The following is a 22,095-nucleotide window of genomic DNA, read 5'->3' on the forward strand; positions in this document are numbered from 1 at the left end:
AAATGTTTAATTCCTACTGGCTTCTTTTCATGTGCTGTAAGATGCTATGCAGGCTACCAAAGGAGAAAAGTCATCATCAGTCACACCTATCTATGAAACCTTTGAGCTACAACAATGATCATCATAACACATGGCCATTGGTGTATTAGAATCTCAAATAGTATTGGTGTAACCAAGCACTTTTTGATTGGACTTAAGTTCCTTTCCACAAGAGGAAACCCATACTAGCACCATTATCAGACCAAGAACATACAGCTAGCAGTCATAGGCCCTAGGGGAGAACTTATTACTGTTATGTTATACTGTAAATGCACATAGTATTAAACTGACTTATCATTACAGCCGTAGATGAATGTATCTCTTATTCCTCATCTAAGGAGCTCTGAAATGGAGTAAACAGTGGTTAACATAGTGGCCCACAACTGGCCAAGGTGCAGAGAATAAGAGACAGAAGAATGCTCAGCCTTAAAGGGAACCTCATCCTCCCCTCACAGGCTTCAGAGAACATTGAAGAAGAGGACAAAGAAAGAGTATAATAATCTGAGGTGGTGGAGGAATACAAGGAACTTCTGGACACAGTAGGGCAGTAGCACATATGAACTCACACAAACTGCAACACCATGAAAAAGAAAACAAACCTGTGCAAGCCCAAGGCAGACCAAATCCCAGCATGGAATCGGGAGGTGGGCACACAATTCCGGTCTATGTCTAGTACCTATTGACAAGTGTTATCTGCTGGGAAAGGAAGGGTAATTTCCTTTTAAGAGTGTAAGTCTGGGAAGTTGACATTGCTCCAGCTGAAGAACAAACACCCAAGGATATCTGGCACTACACTTTGGTCTTAAAGAAACGTTTTGTTGTTGTTGTTTTAAGAAGACACAAAATTAAGTGGGTAGGAATGTGGGGGAATGAGTTGAGAAATAGTTGACAGGGATAAATATGATCAAACACATATAAAGAATCTCTCAAAAAACAACTAATAAAAAACAATTAAAGAAAAATCAATAAGACACTTTCTCCAGTCTTGTTAGATTATTTGTTTCAACGAGACCTGAGGTAATTACAGTTCAGAATGAATGGACTGCATCACTACAGGCTTTTCTTAGACCTCCAGTGCCCCCAACCCCAACAGGATGAGTGCAAGAAGCCTATGCAATACTACTTGAGCTAAGGTATCCCAAGTACATCAAGCCATGATCCATACTCTTGTATTAACATGTGGCCAATATTAATGTACGTCAAACATACTTCAAGAAACATGAAACTGGTTGAATATTTGCATGTATCAATTAGTAGGAAAGAGTAATGATCATGGGTGAAAGGCTCCATAGTAGCAGAGTAGGACTTTGGCAGTTCAAATACCACAGCAGTTTGTGAAGTGTGGAGCCTTCTCTCCTGCACTTGGTTTCTCTGAATCCCTGGGGAGAAATGCCATTACAAACCTGTGCTTTCCAGACCCCCCACCCCTTACTGGGGAGCTACTGTAGTGGATGGCTGTTTTCAAAAGACCACGAAGCAGCTAAGAAGCTAAGAATGGTGGATGCCAGAACGAGCACGAGGCATCTGCAGCTGAGATTTGTGGAAAATCAACACAACACAGACACACACAGACACAGACACACACACACAAAAAATATATAAATATATAAATACATAAATAAAGTAATAAATAAATAAATAAATAAATAAATAAATAAATAAATAAATAAAGCAATCAATTAATTGATAAACTGAGCTAACAAGAAAAACGGTGCAGTTTAAAATATTATTTCTGATGCCAGTAGGGATTGAGATCCCAAGACGGCCAACCTTGACAAACATTAATGTAAGCCTAGGAACTGTAGCCATGTGGTTGGTCTCTTCAGAAGGGAATGTATGGTAACTGCTTTTTCAAGAATGTTTGAGAACATGTCACTCAGGCACCTTGGAGATTAAAGGGCAACCCTGACATTTGGTAGTATGGTCACTGACCTCCATTTGTTAACAGTACCATGCCAGCAGAGTTTTTTCATGTTTGCCATCCTCTTCACGCTGATGTAGCACCTACCTTTTCAGGAATGGCTTTGTACAACATTTATGGGCCCCTGGAATTCATCTAGCCCCCTTTGAAAGGTACCTTAAAATTTGTGAGCTTGAAATGTAACCGTAACGAGACCGTTACTTCTGCTTCTTGTATGCTGTCTCTGTCATTCTTTGTGGTTCTTAGGTGTTCTTTTGCAGAGCTACCAGCTTAAGTCACGCTGGGATCAAGGGAAATGGGCCTTGGTGGTTCATGTTCCTGGAGTTGGGTCCATGCCAGTGGACCATGGCTGTAGACACAGATGGTGCTCACATGCTCCAAAATACAACTTGACTTCACTGCAGCTGTTGCTGCTACTACAGCGATATCAGCCACTGCTGCTACTGTTTCTGGGATTGCTATTTCACACTTATTTTCTACAGCTAGTAAAGTGGAGACGCTGGCAGCAAAAGTAGCTACTACAGTTAAGTACTCCTTCATTCTACTAGGTATGATAAATTTAATTCAGCAGTAATATGCATTTTGATTGGCTTTAAAAGTTATAAAATTAATAAAACTTGAGTCCACTTCCTATTGGGATACCATCTTACAAGGGCTCAAATTTGCAGTAAGGCTCGTTAAGGAAGGGAATGGCTCAGTTGCCCTAATGCACTGGCTATGGGCGGGTTAGGACTTTGTTCTTTCCTGTATCGAACGTACAGATTGGAAGCCCAGCGCAACTTTTATATCTATGGCAGCAGTTAACCCTACAGCTCACACACAGCTGAGCTCCATTACCAATGGCTCCATTACCAATGGCTCCATTACCAATGGGTCCATTACCAATGGGTCCATTACCAATGAAAACTAGAGAATCAGATATTGGGTCAAAACCTTATAGATCAAAGAAGTGTAGCATGAATCATAAGAGTCCTATTAATAAAATCAAACCTGAGGCCAGTTATTGGGGTGAATGCTGGTAGATCAGATGCAGAACAAGCCACAGCAATCTCACCTTGCCCATCCCTCAGCTGGTCCTGTTTCCTCAGAATGGAAGCCTCTGAGTCCTCATCTAGAATGGATCTCAGCGGAAATGTGCTGCTCCAAAGCCTGAAAGCTTCACCAGCCAAATGCTTCTAGTTTCTGGTCCTCATGCCTTATATATCTTTCCTTTCTGCCAACACTCCCTGGGATTAAAGGCTCATTTCTTGGGATTAAAGGTATGTGTCATCATGCCTGGGTTTTTCCAATGTGGCCTTGAACTCACAGAGATCCAGAGGGATTTCTACCTCTGGAGTGCTAGGATTAAATGTGTGTGTGCCACCATTTTCCAGCCTTTGTATCTAGTGGCTGTTCTGTCTCTGACCCCAGATAAGTTTATTAGGGTGCACAATATTTTGGGGAACACAATATTACCACAAAGAAGCACAGGAGGAGTGACCAGCTGACCTTCCCTTTCTTACCGGATAGGCAACAAGCACACCTTCTATCCACATGTCCCAGGTCAAAGAGAGTTCTTGATTAACAAGTCCCTCCCTCCTCCTTCCTGTCCAACTTCCCTATCTGTATTCCTGGCTTCTCGATGGCTAATTACAGTCAGTTAGCCCCTGGTTCCAAGCCCTCATTCAATGGTACCATTATTGTTTTCTAAATTTATTTATTTATTGATTTATTTATATAAGTTACACTCATCACTCATGATATTCATTACTTACACTAATGATATTAATCACATTTGTGGTATTCATAGATTACATTTGCAGTATTCAATCAATTTTTTATATATAATTATTATTAATATATATATTAATTTTAAATGTTGAATGTCATTTCTTGAAGGAGGTTAATACAGGCTTACAGCACAATGGGAGGACCCCAGAGGGTAGAAATTCGCTACTGACGTTTTACAATCCTGCACCTAAGCTGTTAACGCCCTTTATTTAGGATACACACACAAGGAACTTCCCTTAAGCAGTCAAGATGGTGGAATCTGGCAGTGAATTATCACTGGGAGGATATCAAGGTCAAGGTCTGCAAGCAAGGCAACAGTTACCCAAAACGGGGGCCAGGCCCTGCAGGTCCCCCTTTTATTAAAAAATGAGCTTCTGACTTGTGTTGGGTGGGATGTCAGCTGGTCACCTTACGCATCATGGAGATGCCTGCCCAGGCCACACAGGTGCTCTGTCTTAGGATGTTGAGTGCCACCCAGGTATTACCCGTCTCTGAATACTCATTATCATACTGGCTCAATCATGTGTGAGCTGCATGGATAATTGCTGCCAAAGATCTCAAAGTGGCAATGGGCTTGCAATCTGTGTGTTTGATACAGAAAAGACCAACAGAGGTCCTATATCACCCATAGCCAGTAGGCTAAAGGCAACTGAGCCATTCCCTTCCTTAATGAGAGATACTGTACATTGAAATCCTTGTAAGACAGTATCCCAAAAGCAACTGGAACTTTTGTTTATACGTTTATAATTTTCAAAGCCAATTGAGATGTATATAACTAATGAATTAAATTTCTCACGCCCAATACAATGAAAGATTAACTGACTGTGGTAGCTACTTTTGCTGCCAGGGTCTCCACTGTGCTAGCTGTAGTAAGCAATTATGAAATGGTAATCCCAAAAACAGTAGCAGTGGTGAGCACCATTGTTATAACAGCAACAGCACAGCAGCAATGTCAAATTCTCTTCTGGATTGTGTGGACACCTACTGGCATGGATACAATTCCAGGAACACGAACCGCCAAGGCCCGATTTTCTTGATCCCAGCATGACTTTAGCTGGCAGCTCTTCTGGAGAATCCAGTCTCATGCCTACAGTTCCTAGGCTTACATTAATGCTTGCCAAAGCTGGCCATATTGGGCTCTCAATCTCTATTGGCATCAGAAGGGTTGATTTTTTCATGGAGACACATTAGGTCTCTGTCATGTTGGGCTTCATCAGCAGCCACAGGGCGCGTTCAGTGCTCAGGAATCCAAAGAGGAACCTCATTGTCCTGAGGAAAGACAGAAACCAAACTCCGGGACCACACCAACACTAGATCGGGTCTCCTCCACGTGCTAGTAGAAAGATCCTTCCATCGCTCCAGAGGGTGATTTGCAACAGAAGCCCTCCAGTGCTTATCTGCATTGGATCCTCGAGCACAATGCACTGATAAACTCCAGCGGAATCCACTGATAAAAAAATTTAAAATTTATAAAACGAGGGAAAGAATGGAATGTGGAGAGGAATGATCAGTCCCTAGGTCTCCCTTTTTTTGACCTTAGTAAAATATTTGTTTGTTTATTATTTCAAAACTTTTTCTTTTATTTTTTTAAATTAATTAATTTTTCTATTATCAGCTTGACAGAGTATGTATTCTTATCTTAATAGTGAGATGTTTCATTGAGGTTTGCTCAGCAATTGAGTAAAACCGAAATTTATTATAGGCCACAGTCGTCTTAGGGACCTCCATGCTATATATATAGCCTCCATGGTTCTGTGGGTTGTAGTCTGATTGCTCTTTATTTTATATCTAGATCCCACTTATGAGTGAGTACATACCATGACTGTCTTTTTGGGTTTAGGTTACCTCACTCAGGATGATTTTTTCTAGTTCCATCCATTTGCCTGCCAATTTCATGCTTTCATTTTTTTTTCTGCTGAGTAGTACTCCATTGTGTATATGTACCACTTTTTTTCATCCATTCTTCAGTTGACGGGCATCTAGGTTGTTTCCAGGTTCTGGCTATTACAAATAGTGCTGCTATGAACATAGCTGAGCATGTATCTTAATGGTATGAATCAGCATTCCTTGCGTATATGCCCAAGAGTGGGATGGCTGGGTCTTGAGGTAGTTTGATTCCTAATTTTCTGAGAAACCGCCATACTGATTTCCACAGTGGTTGTACAAGCTTCCATTCCCACCAAAGGTGGAGGAGTGTTCCCTTTGCTCCACATCCTCCCCAACATTGACTGTCATTGGTGTTTTTGATCTTAGCCATTGTGACAGGTGTAATGTGGTATTTCAGAATCGTTTTGATTTGCATTTCTCTGATGATTAAGGATGTTGTACATTTCTTTAAATGTCTTTCAGCCAATGGTGATTCTTGATTTGTGAATTCTGTTTAGCTCTTTAGCCCACTTTTTAATTGTACTGTTTAGTATTTTGATGTCTAGTTTCTTGAGTTCTTTATATACTGTGGAGATCAATCCTCTGTCAGATGTGGGGTTGGTGAAGATCATTTTCCCATTCTGTTGGCTGTCTTTTTGTCTTATTGACAGTGTTTTTCTCCCTGTAAAAGCTTCTCAATTTTGAGAGCTCCCATTCATTAATTGTTGTGCTCAGAGTCTGTGCTGTTGGTGTTATATTTAGGAAATGGTCACCGGTGCCAATGCATTCAAGAGAACTTCCTAATTTCTTTTCTACTAATTTTAGTGTAATTGGATTTATGTTCAGGTCTTTGATCCACTTGGACTTGAGTTTTGTGCATGGTGACAGATATGGATCTATTTGTAATCTTTTACATATTGACATCCAGTTATGCCAGCACCATTTGTTGAAGATACTTTCTTTTTTCCATTGTATAGTTTTGGCTCCTTTGTAAAAGACCAGGTGTTCATATGTGCATGGATTAACGTCAGGGTCTTCAATTCGATTCCCTTGGTCCGTATGTCAGTTTTTATACCAGTACCAAACTGTTTTTAATACTATAGCTTTGTAGTAGTGTTTGAGGTCAGGGATGATGATGCCTCCAAAGGTTGCTTTATCGTATAGGATTCTTTTAGCTATCCTGGGTCTTTTGGTTTTCCATATGAAGCTGAGTATTTTTCTTTCCAAGTCTGTGAAGAATTGTGTTGGGATTTTGATGGGGATTGCATTGAATCTGTAGATTGCTTTTGGTAAGATTGCCATTTTTACTATGTTAATCCTATCTATCCAAGAGCATAGGAGATCCTTCCATTTTCTGATTTCTTTTTCAATTTCCTTCTTTAGAGATTTAAAGTTCTTATCAAAAAGGTCCTTCACTTGTTTAGTTAGTGTTATCCCAAGGTATTTTATATTATTTGTGGCTATTGTAAAGGGTGATGTTCCACTGACTTCTTTCTCAGCCCTTTTATCATTTGTGTATAGGAGGGCTACTGATTTTTTTTGAGTTGATCTTGTATCCTGCCACTTTACTGAAGGAGTTTCTCAGCTGTAGGAGTTGCCTGGTAGAGTTTTTGGGGTCACTTATGTATACTATCATATCATCTGCAAATAGTGAAAGTTTGACTTCTTCCTTGTCAATTTGTATCCCTTTGATCTCCTTTTGTTGTCTTATTGCTCTAGCTAGAACTTCTAGTACTATATTGAGTAAATATGGGGAGAGTGGACAGCCTTGTCTTGTTCCTGAATTTAGTGGTATCGCTTTGAGTTTCTCTCCATTTAATTTGATGTTTGCTGCTGGCTTGCTATAAATTGCCTTTATTATATTTAGGAATGTTCCTTGTATTCCTGATCTTTCCAAGACCTTTATCATGAAGGGGTGTTGGATTTTGTCAAAGGCTTTTTCAGCATCTAATGAGATGATCATGTGGTTTTTTTCTTTCAGTTTGTTTATATGATATATTACATTGACACATTTTCATATGATGAACCATCCTTGCATCCCTGAGATGAATCCTACTTGGAAGTGATGGATAATTGTTTTGATGTATTCTTGGATTCGGTTTGTCAATATTTTGTTGAGTATTTTTCCATCAATGTTCATGAGGGAGATTGGTCTGTAGTTCTCATTCTTTGTTGCATCTTTGTGTGGTTTGGGTATCAGGGTCATTGTAGCCTCATAAAAAGAGTTTGGTAGTGTTCCTTCTGTTTCTATTGTGTGGAACACTTTGAAGAGTATTGGTATTAGTTCTTCTTTGAGTGTCTGGTAGAATTCTGCACTGAAACCATCAGGTCGTGGGCTATTTTTTTGCTTGGGAGACTTTTGATGACTGTTTCTATTTCTTTAGTGGTTATTGGTCTATTTAAATGGTTTATCTGGTCTTGATTTAATTTTGGTATGTGGTATTTATCCAGAAAATTGTCCATTTCTCCCTGGTTTTCCATTTTTGTGGAGTACAGGTTTTTCAAGTATGATCTGATGATTCTCTGGACTTCCTCCTTTTCTGTTGTTATGTCTCCTTTTTCATTTCTGATTTTGTTAATTTGGGTGCTCTCTCTTTGCCTTTTGGTTAATTTGGCTAGGGATTTGTCTATCTTGTTGATTTTTTCAAGAGCCAACTCTTGTTTCATTGATTTTTTGTATTGTTCTCTTGTTTTCTATTTCATTGATTTCAGCCCTGAATTTGATTGTTTCCTGGTGTCTATTTCTCCTAGGTGAGTTTGTTTCTTTTTGTTCTAGAGCTTTCAGTTGTGCTATTAATTCCTTGGTATGGGATTGCTCCATCTTCTTTAGGTGTGCATTTCGAGCGATGAATTTTCCTCTTAGCACTACTTTCATAGTGTCTCATAAGTTTGGGTATGTTGTACTTTCCTTTTCATTGAATTCTAGGGAATCTTTAATTTCTTTCTTTATTTCTTCCTTGACCCATTGATGTTTCATGTGGGCATTATTCAGTTTTCATGAGTTTGTGGGTTTTCTATAATTTTTGTTGTTGTTGAGGTCTACCTTTAAGGCCTTGTGGTCTGATAAGATACAGGAGATTATTCCAATTTTTTTGTGTCTTTTGAGATTTGTTTTGTGGCCAAGCATGTGGTCAATTATTGAGAAGATTCCATAGGGTGCTGAGAAGAAGGTATATTCTCTTGTGTTAGGATGGAATGTTCTGTAGATACCTATTAAGTCGATTTGAGTCATAACATGTGTTGGGTCCTTTATTTCTTTGTTAAGTTTCAGTCTGGTAGATCTGTCTTTTGGTGAGAGTGGTGTGTTAAAATCTCCCACTACTAATGTGTGGGGTTTGATGTGCATTTTAAACTGTAGTAGTGTTTCTTTTATGAATGTGTGTGCTTTTGTATTTGGAGCACAACTGTTTGGAATCGAGACTTCATCTTGGTGGATTTTTCCTGTGATCAATATGTAATGTCCATCCTGATCTCTTTTGATTGATTTTAGTTTGAAATCTATTTTATTAGATATTAGGATAGCTACACCAGCTTGTTTCTTAGGTCCATTTGCTTGGAAAGCTTTTTCCCAGCCCTTTACTTGGAGGTAGTGTCTGTCTTTGAAGTTAAAGTGTGTTTCTTGTATGCAGCAGATGGATGGGTCCTGTATTCTTATCCATTCTGTTAGCCTGTGTCTTTTTATAGGTGAGGTGAGACCATGGATATTGATGGATATTAATGACCAGTGATTGTTAATTCCTGGTATTTTTTTGTGGTTGTGTTGTGTTGTCCTTCTTTGGTGTATGTTGGTGTGGGATTATCTATTGCTTGGTTTTTCATGGAGGTGTTTAGCTTCTTTGGGTTGGATTTTTCCCTTCTAGTGCTTTCTGTAGGGCTGGGTTTCTGAACAGGTATTGATTAAATTTCGTTTTATCCTGGAATATTTTGTTTACTCTGCCTATGGTGATTGAGAGTTTTGCTGGGTATAATAATCTGGGTTGGCATCTCTGGTATCTTAGTGTCTGCATAAGATTTGTCCATGACCTTCTAGCTTTCATAGTCTCTATTGAGAAGTCTGGTGTTATTCTGATGGGTTTGCCTTTATATGTTACTTGGTCTTTTTCCTTTGTGACTCTTAATATTTTTTCTTTGTTCTATGTGTGTTTAGTGTTTTGATCATTATGTGGCGAGGGTACTTTTTCTTTGGATCCAGTCTATTTGGTGTTCTGTAAGCTTCTTGTATCTTCATAGGTATTTCTTTCTTTAGGTTACGAAAGTTTTCTTCTATGATTTTGTTGAATATATTTTCTGGGCCTTTGACTTGGTATTCCTCTCCTTCTTCTATCCCTATTATTCTTAGTTTTGGTCTATTCACGGTGTCCTAAATTTCTTGGACGTTTTGTGTTACGACTTTTTTGTCTTTAGTGTTTTCTTTGCCTACGAATCTATTTTCTCTATTATGTCTTCAGGGTCAGAGATTCTCTGTTCCATCTCTTGCAATCGGTTGGTTATGCTTATCTCTGTAGTTCCTGTTTGTATATTCAGGATGTCTATTTCCAGCATTCCCTCAGCATGTGTTTTCTTTATTGTATCAAATTCATTTTTCAGATCTTGGAATGTTTCTTTCATCGGTTTAACTGCTTTTTCTTGGCTTTCTTTGATTTCTTCCCATTTTTTGTTCGTTTTTTCTTCCATGTCTTTAAAGGAGTATTTTATTTCCTCTTTAATGGAGTTTTTCATTTCCTCTTTAAGGGAAGTTTTATTTCCTCTTTAATGGAGTTTTTTATTTCCTCTTTAAGGGAATTTTTTATTTCCCCTTTAAGGGAATTTTTTTATTTCTTCTTTAAGGGCCTCTATCATCTTCTTAAAGTCATTTTTAAGATTGAATTCTTCTGTTTCTTCTGTCTTGGTATGTTCAGGTCTTGCAGGTATAGAATCACTAGGTTCTGATGTTGCCATATAGGTCTTTATGTTGTTGCCTGTATTTTTGCACTGGCGTCTACTCATCTCTTCCTCTGCTCCGTGCAGGTGGTGTCTGTGTGTGAGAGTGCCTCTCTTGTTCTAATTTTTAGTCTTGGTTCACTAAGAGTTCTTGGTTAAATTGGTGCTATTGGGCTGTTTCTTCAAGAGCAGCTGATCTCAGTCAGTGAAGTATATACTTATGATTCTGGTGATCTGGTTTGGTTGCTGGGCAGCACCTTCTTCTGTGTTCCCAGGTCACATTTTGTTCATTCTTCAACTCCTCAGTTGATCTTGTTTCTTCAGACTTCAAACTGTAAGGATCGGAATCTTCTCCCGGATGGAGTTCAGCTGAGCAGAGTAGTCTCACCAACATCTCCAAGTTGTTGGGTTTTGCAGGATCAGCAGCTGGGCCCTGAGTTGGCCTCAGAAGGAATGTTCAGAATCATTCTGGTTCTGTCCCTCGGAGATAGCTTCTTCCCAGGGTGTTGGGATTAAAGGCACCCCTGTTCCAAGCTCTTGATTAAGAGCTTGTTTTCACCAGCTCTTCAGTGGGTAATAGCTCAGTTTCTGGTCTTTATTGCATCTGCGTTTCAGCTGCCGTCTTCTGGGCCTGCCTGATGGCATTGAATACATAGATTACTTTTAGTAGGATGGACATTTTCATCCTATTAATCTTACTAGACTATGAGCATGAGAATTCTTTCCAGATTTTGGTTTTGTCTTTCATTTCTTTCTTCAGTGTGTAAAGTTTTCATTGTACAAGTCTTTATCTTCCTTGATTAGATTTATTCCAAGTTATTTTTGATCCTATTGTGAATGGATTGTTTTTATGGTTTCTTGATATGATTTTCATCTATATACAGAAAAACTAGAGATGTTTTTTTAATTTTGTATCCTACAACATTGCTGGATATATTTTTCAGCTCTATTTGTCCTCTGGAGTCTTTGGGATCTTTTATGTGTAGAATCATATCTTCACATAGGTGTATGAGACTTCTATCTTTACTATGTGTATCCCCTTAATCACCTTGTTTCATTGCTCCACCAAGGACTTCAAGAATTTATTGAAAAAGAGTAGAAAGAGTGGCGATTCTTGTCTTGTTCTTGATTTTAGCAGAAATGATTTCAGTTTTTCTCCATTTATCATGATGTTTCTTGTGGGCTTGTAGTGTGTGTGTGTGTGTGTGTGTGTGTGTGTGTGTGTGTGTGTGTTGGTGGGTGTGGGTGTATGCCGCATATGTGAGTTTATTCTTACAAAGTATATTAACAAATAATTTTCCCTTAACCCAGTTGCAACATCTGTATGATTACCACCCTGCGCATAATGCCAGTGTAATTCTGTAGCTATCAAAGAGGAAAGGCAGAAATTTTGTACAAAAACCATGACTTTACAAATATAAACTTAACATTGACATAATCTTTGTTTTAATTACAATTGTGACCTCAGTCCAGTTGACAGGGGACTTATATATTGTCATTATTAGGTTGAAATATCAACCCTCTATCCCTAGATTCTCAAGGACTTCTGTCATGAAGAGATGTTGGATTTTCTTAAAGGCATTTTAAGCATCTAATGAGCTGCTCGTGAGGCTTCTCTTCTTGAGTCTCTGTGGTGCATTAAATCTACTGGTTTACATGTATCAAACCATCCCTGCTTCTCTGGGATGAAATCAAATTATCTTTTGGATGTGGTCTTGAATTTGGCTTGCAAATATTTTAATGGAAATTTTTTTGTTTATGTTCATCAGAGAGATTGGCCTATATACTTCTCTTTTTTGTTGGGTTTTGACTGGTTTTGGTATCAGGGAAATGCTGGCTTAGTCAAACAAATTTGGAAGTGTTACTACTTTTTGTATTTTATAGAACAACTTGAGGAGTATTAGTGTTAATTCTCCTTTGAAAGTCTGGCAGAATTCTGTGTTGAATCTCTCTGGCCTGGGTGTTTTTAGTTGGGAGAGTCTTTCTAATATTGTTTTTTACTTTTTATGATATGATGTTGTAGAAATTCTTTTAAAAATCTTTAAGTACCATGTGAGATCACAGCTGAAAACGACAGTATGACATGATGACTGACCCTAAGACATTCTATTGCCACTGCTTGGTGTTTGCCTGGAGTTTCCAAGCAGAGGGATTTTTCTGCTGAGGTCCTGGCACACAGAACATGTTTTTTGAGCTCTTTTATTCTTTCTTTGATTTTTTCATTCATTATTATTTTCTTTCAGATTTAATTTTTAATGTTAATATTTCCTGATATTTATTAATTCTTTGGAAATTGCATGCAATGATTTCTAAGTTTTAATTTAAAAATTTTTTAACATTTGCTATACCATCCACAGTTCCTCCTCCCTCCCCTCCTCTCTTTCACCCCCCAACTTCCCCCACTCCATCCCTTATCCATTCCTCAGAGAGGGTAAGGCTTCCCATGGGGAGTTAACAAAGTCTGGCATGTTGAGTTGAGGCAGGACTAATCCCGCTCCCCCTGTATCAATGTATCCCAAGGCATAGGGAATGGACTCCAAAAAGCCATTTCATGCACCATGGATAAATCCTTGTTCTACTGCCAGTAGTCCCACAAACTGACCAAGCCACACATCTGTAACCCACATTAAGAGGACCTAGTTCAGCAACCCCAGAGAAACTAGGTAACAAGGAGGACCCTAACAGAGACATGCATGGATCATTGTGCGAAGGGGGCACATATAAGATCTCCTGTGTAAATAGCGAGCATGGGGAGAGGTAAGGGAAGGTGGCAAGAGAACATCAGGGAACTAGGTAGTTGAGCTGGGGGTGGGGGAAAAGAGAGGGTGAGCAAGGAAAGAGATACCTTTTTCTTTTTATTTAAAATTTTAATAATCTTACCTACCAACCACAGATGTCCCTCTCGTTACTCTTCCTGCTCCCCTCAGCATCTCTCCCCCTACTTCCCATCTCCTCCTCCAAAATTGTAAGGCCTCTCATGAGGAGTCAGTCAACAAAGCCTGGTACATTCAGTAGAGGCAGATCTCAGCCCCTCGCCCTTGCATCAAGAGTAAGCAAGACAGATGATGGGCTCAAGAAAGCCAGCTCATGCACCAGGGATAGATCCTGATGCCACTGCCAGGGGCCCCTCAAACAGACCAAACTACACAATTGCCCCCCTAGGCAGAGGGCCTAGTCCAGTCCCATGCAGGATCCATAGCTGTTGGTCCATAGTTTGTGAGTTCCTACTATCTTGGTTCAGTTGTTTCTGTAGATTTTTCCCATCATGATCTTGACCCCCCCTTGCTCATATAATCCCTCTTCCTTCTCTTCAGCTGGACTCCCAGAGCTCGATCTGGTGCTTGGTTGTGGATCTCTGCATTTGCTTCCACCAGTTACTGGATGAAGGATCTATGATGACAATTAGGGTCTTCACCAATCTCATTACCAGGGTAGGCCAATTCAGGTACCCTCTCCACTATCATTAGTAGTCAAAGCTGGGGTCGTCCTTGTGGATTCCTGGGAATTTCCCTAGCACCAGGTTTCTCCCTGACCCCATAATGGCTCCCTCTATAAAGATGAAGCCAGCTAAGACTCTAAAAGTCCAGTCAAAGACAGGGAGGAGGGAGTATATGAGCAAAGGGGTCAAGGTCATGGTGGGAAAACCTACAGATACAGCTGACCCAAGCTAGTTGGAGCTCAGTGACTCTAGATTGACAGCTGGGGAACGTGCATGGGACCGAACTAGGCAATACTGTTTTAACATCTCTTTCCAATTCTCATTATATTGGTTAGGAGATTTCAGTTATTTTGATTAGTTTAGCTTATGATTTGTCTCTTTTTCTTTTCAAGGAACCAATTCTTCATTTCTTTGATTCTTTGCATATTTTGTTTCTAGTTCATTGATTTTAGCCCTGATTGATAGAGACCTTTAAAGAGGAAATGAAATTTTCCCTTAAAGAAATGAAAGAAAAAACAAACAAAAAAATGGAAGAACTCAATAAATCCCTTAAAGAAAGCCGAGAAAGAGCAATTAAAAAGGTGAATGAAACAGTCCAAGATTTGAAAACTGAAGTAGAGGCAATAAAGAAGACACAAAATCATGGAATACTGGAAATGGAAAATCTGAGTAAATAAACAGGAACTACAGATGCAAGCAAAAGCAACAGAATGTAAGAGATGGAAGAACCGATCTCTGGCATTGAAGATACAATAGAGGAAATAGATTCAACAGTCAAAGAAAACATTAAAGCCAAAAGAGTTGTAACACAAAATGTTCAAAAAATTTGGGATACCATGAAAAGACCAAACCTAAGAATAACAGGGATAGAAGAAGGAGAAGAATGCCAACTCAAAGGCACAGAAAATATCTTCAACAAAATCTTAGAAGAAAACTTTCCCTTCTTAAAGAAGGAAATGCCTATGAAGGTACAGGAAGCTTACAGAACACCAAATAGACTGAATCCCAAAAAATGTCCCCTTGCCACATAATAATCAAACCAATAAACATACAGAATGAAGAAAAATTATTAAGAGCTGTGCTTTGGGATGGTCTGTATGTCAAATATGTTGCTCTGATAGGTCAATAAATAAAACACTGATTGGCCAGTAGCCAGGCATTAAGTGTAGGCAGGACTAACAGAGAGGAGAACTGAGAGAACAGGAAGGTGGAGGGAGACACTGCCAGCTGCCACCAAGACAAGAAGCCCATGAAGCTGACGGTACGTCACGGGCCACGTGGCAAGGTATAGATTTATAGAAATGGATTAATTAAAGATGTAAGAACTAGATAGCTAGAAGCCTGAGCCATTAGGCCAAAAAGTTTAAATAATATAAGTGTCTGTGTGTTTATTTTATAAGTGGACTGCCAGAGCTTGGTGGGACCCGGAGAGAAAACTCTCCAGCTACAGAGCTGCAAAGGAAAAAGGCCAAGTAATTTATAAAGGCAGACCCATCAGAATAACACCTGACTTCTCAATGGAACTCTGAAGGTCCTGGACAGACTTAAACAGACACTAAGAGACCATGGATGGCAACCCAGACTATTATATCCAGCAAAAATCTCAATTACCATAGACAGAGTAAACAAAATATTCCATGATAAAACCAGATGTATGTGGTGGTATTCTAATTGTACTGAAATGTGATTTTGATTGTATGTTAATAAGTAAAGTTGCTCGGGGGTCAGAGCTATTAGAGCCATAGACACACACCTTTAATCCCATAGATCTCTGTGTGTTCAGGGATACAGCCAGCATTGGAGACATATGCTTTTAAGACCTGGGCGGCTGTACATACAGACCTTAATGAGGCAGTCACGTGTTTGGGTTTACAACCAATGATAAGGCAGAATGACTATGAAACGACTTACGCATGGGGAAATAGCTCTCTTTCGGGAAGCTGGGACACCGAAGGAGGAAGGGTGAGATTTTAGCTCTGAGCTCTGACCTCTCGGTTTTCTCCTTTAAATTGGTTCTGTGTTTCTTATTTAATAAGATGGTTGGATACATCTACAGATGTAAACAATACCTATCCACAAATCCAGCCCCACAGAAAGCACTAGAAGGAAAAATCCAACTGAAGGAAGTTAGATATACTCATGAAAACACAGGCAATAGACAGTTCCACACCTACAAATAGAAAAGAAGAGAAACACAACACTACTAACAAAAATACCAGGAATTAACAGTCACTAGTCATTAATATCCATTAATATCAATGAACATTATTCACCTATAAAGAGACACAGGCTGACAGAATGGATACAGAAACAGGATCCATACTTCTGCTGCATACAAGAAACACACCTCAATTTTAAAAACAGACATTACGTTAGAGAGAAAAGGCTGGGAAAAGACTTTCCAATCAAATAGTTTTAAGAAGCAAGCTGCTGTAGCTATCCTAATACCTAATAAAATAGATTTCAAACAAAAATCCATTGAAAGAAATCGGGAAGGACATTACATATTTACCACAGGGAAAACCACCAAGATGAAGTCTCAATTCTGAACATTTGTGCCCCCCAATACAAGGACACCCACATTTGTAAAAGAAATATTACTAAAGTTTAAATCACACATCAAACCCCACACACTAGTAGTGGGAGATTTCAACACCCCACTCTCACCACTGGATAGATCTGCCAGACTGCAACTTAAAAGAGAAATAAGGGATCTAACAAAAGTTATGTCTCAAATGGACTTAATAGATATTTATAGAACATTCCACCCTAACAGAAAAGAACATATCATCTTCTCAGCACCCCATGGAACCTTCTCTAAAACTGACCACAAGCTGGGTCACAAAGCAAATCTCAACAGATACAAAAAATTGGAATAACCTCCTGTATTTTATCAGACCACCATGGCTTAATGCTAGATTTCAACAACAACAAAAATTACAGAAAGCCTACAATCTCATGGAAACTGAATAATGCCCAAATGAGTCAACAATGGGTCAAGCAAGAAATAAAGAAAGAAATTAAAGATTTCCTAGAATTCAATGAAAATGAATGTACTACATACCCAAACTTATGGGACACCATGAAAGCAGTGCTAAGAAGAAAATTCATAGCACTAAATGCCCACATAAAGAAGCTGGAGAAATCTCACACTAGAGATTAACAGCACAACTGAAAGCTCTAGAAGAAAAAGAAGCAAATTCACCCATGAGGAAGCAACACCAGGAAATAATTAAATTGATAGCTGAAATCAATGAAATAGAAACAAAGAGAACAATACAAAGATTCAATGAAACAAAGAGTTGGTTCTTTGAAAAAAATGAACAAGATAGACAAGCTCTTATCCACATTAACCAAAAGGCAGAGAGAGAGAGAGAGAGAGAGAGAGAGAGAGAGAGAGAGAGAGAGAGAGAGAGAGCATCCAAATCAGAAATGAAAATGGAGACATAACAACAGACAATGAGGATATCCAGAGAATCATCAGGTCAAACTTCAAAAACTTGTACTCCACAAAATTGGAAAATCTGAAAGAAGTAATCAATTTTCTGCATAGGTACCACATACCAAAGTTAAAACCAGTTATCAAGACCAGATAAACTATTTAAATAGACCAATAACCCCTAAGGAAATGGAAACAGTCATTAAAAGTCTCCCAACCATAAAAGGGCCCAGGACCAGATGGTTTCTGTGCAGAATTCTACCAGATTTTCCAAGAAGAGCTAATTCCAAGTATTGTTTTAAACACTGCCTGAATATTTATGTATTTGCCTTCCATCCAACAGAATAAGGAACTGCATCGACATCCTCAGTGATAAGAACTGAGGCAAATATTATATGTGGAATTTAACAGAAATTATAAAATTATTACAATCTGAGGTAACTATTTCTTAAGCAGATCATTTTTTCTTTTGAGGAGAGGGAGTGTCTTTTGTTTGGTTTTCGACAGTGCCATTAACTAGAATTATATTCAAACTCAGTGCCAAGATCTTGATGCTGAGTTTGAAGAAGAATGGCTAGCTAGCATTCAATGTACTACCAGGGACTCCTGTACTAGCAGCCACTAAGCTGATCATGTCCAGTTAGTTCTAAGCCCATTCTCTGAGCAGCAGTAGTAGGTGGAGGGTGAGGTCCACAGAAATTTTCTACATGTTCACGCAAGGATCCTGTGGTCAGTGTGTGTTCCCACCTTTCTCCCATCTCTCTTCCCCAATTATCTTGCAATGCTACACAATTCACCCTTCAGTGTCATCTCTACAACCTAGGAGGAACAGGCAGCATGCACATGCATGCAGATGCAGGCTAAAACTCATTCTGCACACATGCCCTAGAAGTAAGGTTTAACTTCCCAGGACCTTTCACATGCCTGTTCACAGTGGCTCCCTCAGTTCCTCATCTTTGGGCCACACCCACCATTTGTGCACCAAAGTAAATACCACCTACCTCAGCAGGAGTTCAAAAAGCCCAGAGCAGTCAGTCAGGGAGAAAAAAGCCTATGGCACCCATCTGGAGAGGAGCGTGTTGACGTCAACCTGGAGGAATGTGGAGTGTGGAGCATGCGCAGAAGGACACATTGACGTCACCCTTTCCTCAGTCCCTCTCTTGACGCCTCTTCAGTAGTAGAGACTGACCGAACAATAGGCTTTGAGTGCGGGCATTCCTGGGGCCCCACTTCTCTCTGTGGCTTCGGCCCACTACTAGTCATGGCCAGCAAGAATGAGAATGGTGAGGAAATAGCTCAGATCCCCACCTTAGAGGCTGCCTTGGCGATGGTGGGTGGCAACCCTAGTGGAGGTGACCCCTGCTGCGTAATTGACCTAAATAATGGGGGTCACCAGGTCCGTGAGGGCCAGAACGTCTCCGCTGAGGCTGTGATTAGGATTCCGAGGCGCCATTCCTCACAAAGGCGGCGGCGAACAACATTCAAATTCACACTGTGGCAGGTGGAGGAAATGGAAAAATTGTTCAAAGAAACCAAGTACCCAAGATGCGCTGGCCAGGTATGTGTCTGGCACCAGGAGCTATCCCCAACCTCCCTGTTGTCTCAGGTTGAGATGTCCTTTTGTTCTTCCAGGCCCTGGTTTCCTATCATCCCTCCCTAAGCCACTGCTGTCTTCTCCCTCAGTGGTGGGTACAGGAGGGTGCCTTGTGTAGGGATCAAGTTCAGTATTAATGTGTAGTGTTGACCCGAAACAAGTGTACATAGTCAACACCACGAGTTTCCTGCCATATTTTAATTACTGTAAAATATAGAGACATGAGTATAGTGTGCCAAAATACTCACTAGTGTAAAGTTCACCAGTGTTAAGGATTTACACTTTGTTGGGTGACCTCACCAGTAGCCTCGTCATCTTTTCAGGGACTGTGTACCTATCCATCAACTCCTTTCGGTTTCCATTTCCCTTCCTCTGGTGCTATTTTTTAAATTAGTATAATTTGCTCAGGATACACTTTGGCATTTATTTTTAATTTTTAATAGTGTGTTAAAATTATTCATCTGTATTGTTTAAAAACTTTCGTAAGAGGTAAAACCATTTCAAAAGCAAGACTAGTTCTGAGAATGAAAGTTAAATGGGGGTATGAGGGAGGATGGCAATATTAAAAAAAAGTGTAGTAATCATATATGACTCTGCATTTCATGTAAAACACTGCACACTAGACATTTGTGGTTTTCTTTCCACAGGAAGGAACTTGCACAAGCTTTGAATATTCCTGAAGTCAAAATGAAGGTCAGTAAATCCAAGCAAAGCCATTGAACAGTCAATCTACAGCCTTCCTAAGGTCTTGGGAAGACTTGTCCTGGCACTTTTTTATTTAAGATATTTTCATTTTACATACCAACCACAGTTTCCTCTCCCTCCCCATCTCCTGCTCTCACCCCTCAACTCCCCCATCCACTCCCACATCCACTTCTCATAGGGTGTAAGGGCTCCACTGTGAGTCAACAAAGCCTGGTACATTCAGTTGGGGCAGGACCAAGCCCCTCCCCTGATGCATTGCACCTCCAGAGAGGCTGATGCACTGCAGCTCTGAGAGGTTGATGAACTGCAGCTCTAGAGGTTGATGCACTGAAGCTCTAGAGACTGATGCACTACAGCTCTGGAGAGGATGATGCACCGCAGCTCCAGAGACTGATGCACTGTAACTCTAGAGAGGCTGATCCACTGCAGCTCTAGGGAGGATGTTGCACTGCAGCTCTATAGAGACTGATCCACTGCAGATCTATAGAATGATGTACTGCAGCTCAAGAGAGGTTGATGCACTGCAGCTCTAGAGGCTGATGCATTGCAGCTCTAGAGAGGATGATACACTACACCTCTAGCGAGGCTGACGCATTTCAGCTACAGAGAGAAGGTGGAAACAGAACACAATAGACAACACCCATGGTCTCCTGTTTGCACACTCTTCAGTGTGACTTTCCCAAAGCCTCATTTCTGATTTCCCCTTTCCTCTTACAAATGTAATAGATAGGCTTTAGGGATCAAACACAGGGAACTCTGACTTAATGTGAGCCCACATGAGTCAGCCACTGGGATATATTGGAGGTATCATGATGGTAGTAGGGCTTCTGGTCCTTTGGTTGGTCTTCTTTAGACTATACATCCACATAATAGGCAGGGAGGGAAAGTACATGGAGTCACAAATGTGCAGTTTGAGAACTTCCCAATACAATGGACTCTCATTCACTAGGAGTCTGAGAGGATGGTGAAATCTAACAGGTAACTGTGACTGTATTTGCATAGGTAGACCATATTTTGGAAGAGCTGATTTATGACTACTTTCCCCACACTGTTGTGAACCATCTTACTCTTTGCCTTTTGAAGAAAGATGGGCTTTAGATGTCCTGGTGACACAGCAGGACCTAGTGTGCCCTCTGTGCTGGACAGGATTCTGGAAATGTAGCTGAAGTAGAGATAGTATTCTTCAACCTGATATTGAAGAACTTTGTATATCATGAAAGAATGTACTGTTCAGATTTACCGTGGGTGGAAGTTACCCTTTCTGCTGAACTCCTGGAGATGGCAAAGGTTTCAGTGTCCTGTATGTCATTTAGGTTAAGGTAGTCAACTTTCACAAACCTTGGAGGCTGTGATGTCAAACCATTGTCCAGGCCATCTCTGCCTACCACCTGTTCGCTCTCCAGAAATTTCAAGCACCATAATCCCTTTGGAACCCTTGAATGCTATTTTGTTTCTGAAACTCTCCCATGCTTGTTTCTGTTGATTAATTACTTCATACTGAAGACTGCTTTTACAAACAGAATGTTGTTCCCCTCCATACGCCTTTAAAATGAGCTAACATTTGGTGATCTACAATCTCTGCCCAAACAAGAGGAATGTATCACTAGTGAGGAGGGTATTCTACAGCTGATGGTCAAAAGTCAGAATGAAGACTCTCCTTTACCCAGTTACCATATATTGAATTAACATCTAGGACCTGGAACAAGTTGTAATCTAAGCGTTCCATCCAATAAAGTAGAAACCACTGAAGTGTTTATACTGCTGGAAAAAGACAGAATCATGGCCTATTGCAGAAGTTGACACACAGCTGATATTTGCTTTTATGAGCTGAATAGAAAGTAAACGTTATGTGTCTTAAAGTGGTTTTTATCTCTTGGCTCTGGGGTGGAAGCCAATGCTAAATCCAACCCTGTCTTCCTCTGATTTCAGACATGGTTCGTCCATCAGAGAGCAGAAGAGAGGAAGAGAGAGAGGTCTGTTGTATTACAGAGCATATCTCCTTGTATTGAAAGGGTCATTCTCCTTAGGGAAAGGGACGGCAATCCCTAGAGTGCAATCTGTGTTCAGGAGCAAGAGCGAAATCTGGTGACACATGTACTCAATGAACAGCTTAACTAAAATTCAGCACTCATGTTAACAATAAAATCATGAATTTCCAAGTTATTTAATTTCATTTGCTTTCTGGGTTTTTGTAGTATATATATGTACACTCTTCAGGAAATGCCACTTAAACAAAATGTCAAGTTCTGTTTCTTGGGGGGAGACATTTCTAAGTCATGAGTATTACTTGCACAGATGACTATTCCCTACACATGTTAGTTGTGAAGCAGTGGATCACATAAGCCTTCTTGATTCAGGCTTACTAGATCCTTTGAGCAAGGAATTCAGTAGTAACCCTGCAA

General features: G+C 40.0%; 1 long non-coding RNA gene across 1 annotated transcript in view; it reads left to right on the top strand.

Moving 5' to 3' along the window:
- LOC143270892 (uncharacterized) overlaps positions 1 to 21,856 on the top strand; it is a 71,839-nt gene extending 49,983 nt beyond the window's left edge. Inside the window, exons 3-4 of the long non-coding RNA XR_013048109.1 lie at positions 19,636 to 19,681; positions 21,623 to 21,856. This is a non-coding gene — a long non-coding RNA (uncharacterized LOC143270892). The remainder of the gene's footprint in view (positions 1 to 19,635; positions 19,682 to 21,622) is intronic.
- Positions 21,857 to 22,095: the final 239 nt, after the last annotated feature.

Source organism: Peromyscus maniculatus, chromosome X (genome assembly GCF_049852395.1).
Source record: "Peromyscus maniculatus bairdii isolate BWxNUB_F1_BW_parent chromosome X, HU_Pman_BW_mat_3.1, whole genome shotgun sequence".
Lineage (NCBI taxonomy): Eukaryota > Metazoa > Chordata > Mammalia > Rodentia > Cricetidae > Peromyscus > Peromyscus maniculatus.